A 6,000-nucleotide genomic window follows, 5' to 3' on the forward strand; every position below is an offset into this window, starting at 1 on the left:
AGTTTCGTCAAACGTCACCCGTAACAGGGTGACTATAAAAGCGATCACTGGATATGCAATAAGTTATGCGAAGGGATGTGAGTGATGTAGATGTGATCTATCCTTTCCATATGACGGAAGTGATATCTATGAGTCCCTTGATAGAGTAGGACTGCAAAAATGCATGATCATGCTCGAATAAGTCAATATGAGATATTGAGTTTATTTGATTGAGTAGTCTACTTGGAGATTAAGAAATTCATGATTGATAAGAGGATGACACGGTCTTGTTGAAGATCATGAGATGGCTAGAGAGGGGGGAGTGAATAGCCTCCTTTCAAAAACGATTTTCTCCTACAAATTGTTAGTATGCAGCGGAAAATAGAAGAAAACAAGGAATAAAAACAGAAACAATGCTAACACAATTATATACGAGGTTCGGGGATAACTTACCCCTACTCCTCGGCGTGTCCATGAGGTGGACGATCCCTTGATCTTCGGTAGATCACACCCCGGATGAAACCGGCTAAGAAAATGTCTCCTTCTCGGTGGAGAGACCTCTCCACAACTAATCTCAAATATACAGATCAAGCACAGAGATTATAAGAAGGAGAACTCAAAGAGGCACAACTAAATGAAACTTACAGCACAGCCTCAATGAACTAAGGAAAACAACAGAAGGCTTCCCGGAAGACAATGAACAGAGAACACACAGCCAAGCAAGCACGAACACACACAGCTTAGGGTTTCCGAGAGAGTTCTCTTCTTCTTCCTCTCTTCCTTTTAACCTCCTTGCTCCAACGTCCTCTGATTTCACTGCTGACCAACCTGATCTTCCTCTGCAACTCAGAGTTCCGTTGTCCATTGTCTTTTACCTGAAAGCAAGGTGAAACCAAAACTCGACAAACTCTGCACAAAGAAAGCAATCCTTGACTCTTCATTTTCTTCATCAAATTCAAACTCCATCTGCAAGGATCAGAGCATTAGCAACAAAAATCAGAAATGGCAGAGCAGCACGATCAGAAAAATCTTAGTCAGACTTGATCAGGTAAGCTTGAGTCTCAACCCGAGTCAACCGTGCTGGATCACGTACTCAGAGAACAAGCTCCCAAGCCTCCTCTGATAATGATCTGGTCCGAAGACAAGCTACCATGCCTTCTCCGACCATAGTCCGGTACAAAGAACGAGCTGCCGAGCCCTCTTTGACCTAGTCCGGAGAACGAGCTACCGAGCCCTCTCCGACTCAAACCGGTCCAGAGAACGAGCTACCGAGCCCTTTCTGACCTAATCCGGAGAACGAGCTATCGAGCCCTCTCCGACTCTATCCGGTCCAGAGAACGAGCTACCGAGCCCTCTCTGACCTAATCCGGAGAACGAGCTACTGAGCCCTCTCAGACTCTATCCGGTCCAGAGAACGAGCTACCGAGCCCTCTCCAACTCTATCCGGTCCAGAGAACGAGCTACCGAGCCCTCTCTGACCTAATCCGGAGAACGAGCTACCGAGCCCTCTCCGACTCTATCTGGTCCAGAGAACGAGCTACCGAGCCCTCTCTGACCTAATCCGGAGAACGAGCTACCGAGCCCTCTCCGATCTCATTCCGTCATCGATCAATCTGAATATATAATTAAAATGAACTTAAATCGTTGTCAATATCAAAATGACAATCGGGACAAAACTGCATCAACAATCTCCCCCTTTTTGTTGTTTGACAACACGATTTAAGTTTAGATCAGAATTCTTAATCCTCTTATGTAAGTAAGGAGATCAGGATCCTCCCCCTACAACAGTTAATAAGAGTTAAGTGGAATAAGGGTTAAGCTCATATCTGTAAGGGGATCAAGTCCTCCCCGTACATCAAATCAAAATCCTCCCCTACATTAAATCACCTCGTTAATTCCTAAACTTAAATTTATTCTCTCCCCCTTTGTCAAACACCGAAAAGGGTGTAGATCGGTTAATACGTCTCACTAACTCCCCCTAAACCCACGCGTGTCTCCTTTCCAACGTATCAACATAAAATCAATAGGGAGAAATATGAGAAACAAATATGACATATGATAAACAAGAAGCATGAGATATGACATAAACATATAAGACAGAGTAGATAAAGTAACACAGTCAATATGGCAACGTAGCAAGACAACGCAACAAAATAACAAGTCAAAAATCACGTATGTCTACATAAAGTGACAGCTCGCCAGTCTCAGGATCTACCACTAAATCAGAATCACGAACAACATTCGTGGGAGCATCAGTGGGAGCATCAGTGGGAGCGTCAGTAGGAAGAGCAGCATCTGAAGGGACAACATCAGGAGGGGCAGGATCTGTAGGTGCACTGAAGGAAGGCGGAGGAGGCGGGTGACCAAGCATCCATGACTGCATCATATCGTACAGGCTGGTCATCTGGCCTCGCATCTCTGAGAAACCAGAGTCACTACAAAAAAACACTGTTTTAGCAACGAAATTTTGCAACAAAAAAAATTCGTTGCAAATTTGCAACTAATTTTGCAACAAAAAAAATATTCGTTGCAAATTTGTGTCGAAATTAGCAACGAAAAATAATTCGTTGCCAAAATAGCAACGAAATATTTTCGTCGTAAAATTCGTTGCAAAAATTATTTTCGTTGCAAAATTCGTCGCTGAATTTCCAACAAATAAAAAGTTCGTTGCAGATTGGCGACGAAAACCATTTTCGTTGCAAATATTTAATTAAAAATCGATATGTTTTACAAAGTTGGCGACGAAAATAAATTCGTTGCAAAATTCGTCGCCAATTGGCAACGAAAACCTTTTTCGTTGCCAAATAGCAACGAAAATGATTTTCGTCGCAGATCTGCGACGAACTGGTTTGTTGCAAATCTGCGACGAAAACCATTTTCGTTGCAAATCTTTAATTGATCCCCGAATCGATTACCAACCATTTTGTGAAAATGGATATGTTTTGCAAAGTTGGCGACGAAAATAAATTCGTTGCAAATTTCGTCGCCAATTAGCAACAAAAACTTTTTTCGTTGCCAAATAGCAACGAAAATGATTTTCGTTGCAGATCTGCGACGAACTGGTTTGTTGCAAATCTGCGACGAAAACCATTTTCGTTGCAAATCTTTAATCGATCCCCGAATCGATTACCAGACGTTCTGTAAAAATCGATATGATTTGCAAAGTTGGCGACGAAAATAAATTCGTTGCAAAATTCGTCGCCAATTAGCAACGAAAACCTTTTTCGTTGCCAAATAGCAACGAAAATGATTTTCGTTGCAGTTCTGCGACGAACTGGTTTGTTGCAAATCTGCGACGAAAACCATTTTCGTTGCAAATCTTTAATCGATCCCCGAATCGATTACCAGACGTTCTGTAAAAATCGATATGATTTGCAAAGTTGGCGACGAAAATAAATTCGTTGCAAAATTCATCGCCAATTAGCAACGAAAACCTTTTTCGTTGCCAAATAGCAACGAAAATGATTTTCGTTGCAGTTCTGCGACGAACTGGTTTGTTGCAAATCTGCGACGAAAACCATTTTCGTTGCAAATCTTTAATCGATCCCCGAATCGATTACCAGACGTTCTGTAAAAATCGATATGATTTGCAAAGTTGGCGACGAAAATAAATTCGTTGCAAAATTCGTCGCCAATTAGCAACGAAAACCTTTTTCGTTGCCAAATAGCAACGAAAATGATTTTCGTTGCAGTTCTGCGACGAACTGGTTTGTTGCAAATCTGCGACGAAAACCATTTTCGTTGCAAATCTTTAATCGATCCCCGAATCGATTACCAGACGTTCTGTAAAAATCGATCAACCGATCGATTACATTGAGGCTTAATCGATCATCCGATCGATTAAACATTCTGCGACGAAAAAATTTCGTTGCAAAAATTCCCCCAAATTTTTGCCCGGGATAAATTTTCCCCCAAAATTTTTCAATTTGCGACGAATAGATTACTTCGTTGCCAATTTGGCGACGAAAGCTTTAATTCGTTGCCAATTTGGCGACGAAACGTCTAATTCGTTGCCAATTTGGCAACGAATTTGGCGACGAACTAGATTTCGTCGCCAAATACCCTAACTTAACCATTTGCCCCAATCCCCTTTTCTTCCTTCGCGATTTCCCTTCTGCCTTGCCCGCCGCGATTTGCCCCCTTCTCCTCTCCGATCTGTCCTCGTCGATGCCATAGCTGCCGCCGCCCGTCCTTCTCGCCGAAACGCTGGTGGAGAGAGAAGAAGGTCGTCGCTCGAGCCTTCTTCCATTCCTCCTCTCTTCCTCTTCTTGTTCCATCGCTTTCGATCGAAGAGCAGGAGGGGATAGACGCCGAAAAAGGGAGCTATTTTTGGTTCTCTTCCGGAGGGGAAATGGCGAGGCTATCGATCGGAATCCTCGGGCTGACGGAGCTCTTCGTCAGCGCGACGGTGCACCTACTCTTCGGCCTCTACATCTTCAGCGCCGCGCTAGCGTCCGACCTGTCGCAGGCTGTCGCCGACTGCCTGCGGCCTAATGTCTTCAACCTCGGCGCCGGGCAGAGGGAGGCGGAGGGAAGGGGCCAGCCGCCGGTGGTGCTCGAGGGCTCGCCGCCGCCTATCGTGTTGGTGCACGGTATCTTCGGATTCGGAAAGGGGGTAAATGTCTTGATCGGTACTGTGATTTTACCTTTTCTTTCATCGATATCGCATTAACTCTGGCTTTTGTTTGGGTTGCAGCGACTTGGCGGTTTGTCCTACTTCGCCGGGGCGGAGAAGAAGGATGAGCGTGTTCTGGTCCCGGATCTGGGATCCCTAACCAGCATCCATGACAGGTGCTTCTTCTCAAAATCATTGGTTCCGTTGCTTCCCTTCTTTTCGGAAAATCTGAAGAAAAAAATTTGATTTCCCCCTCTTTGGATTTTTAAAACTCGATATACCTTTGGACACAGGGCAAGGGAACTGTTCTATTACTTGAAGGGAGGGCAGGTGGACTACGGAGAGGAGCATAGCAGGATCTCTGGACATTCACAGTTTGGGAAGATTTATGAACAAGGCAAGCTAAAACTGAAATCATGTTTGCTCATCCTTTCTTGCTTGTTTGGATCAATTCCTGTTTGGAAAGAATTCCTTTCTTGCTTGTTTGGATCAATTCCTGTTTTAAAAATGATACTTTCTCTTTTTTATTTTTCGTATACAGGAGAACAACAGATAGTGACGGAGAAGGAAGTAGAGTCTCTGGAGCACGATGATGGATTTTCTTCTATTTGTTGTTACCTCTCTTCATCCTTTTATTATCTGATGATGTATTAGGATTTATATGACTGATGTAGCTGTTTAGACTTTAGGTTTTTATTTGGATTTATTACTTGTTTGTATGATGTTGATATTTGAGATTGATGATTGTATATGGAGTATCGATGTTGATATGATTTACATGGTTTTACATGATTTGGATTGATTTGTAGATTCTATATATATTGTTGATTGTGTGTGCAGGTATATTAATTATAATGTATGTATCCTTCGGGATGAACAACAAATGAATATGGCATGGATTTTTTTTTTTAATTTGCGACGAAATTTGCAATGAAAATCAAATTCGTTGCAAATCTGCGACGAATTTTGCAACGAAAACGTAGTTGTCGCAATAGTATCGTAAGTTACTGTGTATCGATATATTGCGACGAAAATATTTTTCGTTGCAAATTTCGTCGCCAATCGGTGACGAATAAGTTTTCGTTGCCGATTGGCAACGAATTATTTCGTTGCCAATCAGCGACGATAACTTATTCGTTGCCGATTGGCGACGAATAAATTTTCGTTGCCAATCGGCAACGAATAAATTTTCGTCGCCGATTGGCAACGAATAAGTTATCGTCGCTGATTGGCAACGAAATAATTCGTTGCCAATCGGCAACGAAAATTTATTCGTTGCCGATTGGCGACGAAATAATTCGTTGCCAATCGGCAACGAATAAATTTTCGTTGCCAATCGGCGACGAATAAGTTTTCGTTGCCGATTGGCAACGAATTATTTCGTCGCCAATCGGCGATGAATAAAT

The 6,000-nt window shown here is 42.8% G+C and overlaps 1 long non-coding RNA gene across 1 annotated transcript; it reads left to right on the plus strand.

Annotated features, from left to right (window-relative positions):
• Positions 1-3,618: 3,618 nt before the first annotated feature.
• On the plus strand, positions 3,619-5,426 carry LOC141833562 (uncharacterized). The gene is made up of 3 exons (XR_012602222.1): positions 3,619-4,770; positions 4,888-4,991; positions 5,136-5,426. It is a non-coding gene; the product is annotated as an uncharacterized LOC141833562 (long non-coding RNA).
• Positions 5,427-6,000: the final 574 nt, after the last annotated feature.

Source organism: Curcuma longa, chromosome 8 (assembly GCF_044706935.1).
Source record: "Curcuma longa cultivar G26 ecotype Majalengka, Jawa Barat chromosome 8, ITB_CL_G26_1.1, whole genome shotgun sequence".
Lineage (NCBI taxonomy): Eukaryota > Viridiplantae > Streptophyta > Magnoliopsida > Zingiberales > Zingiberaceae > Curcuma > Curcuma longa.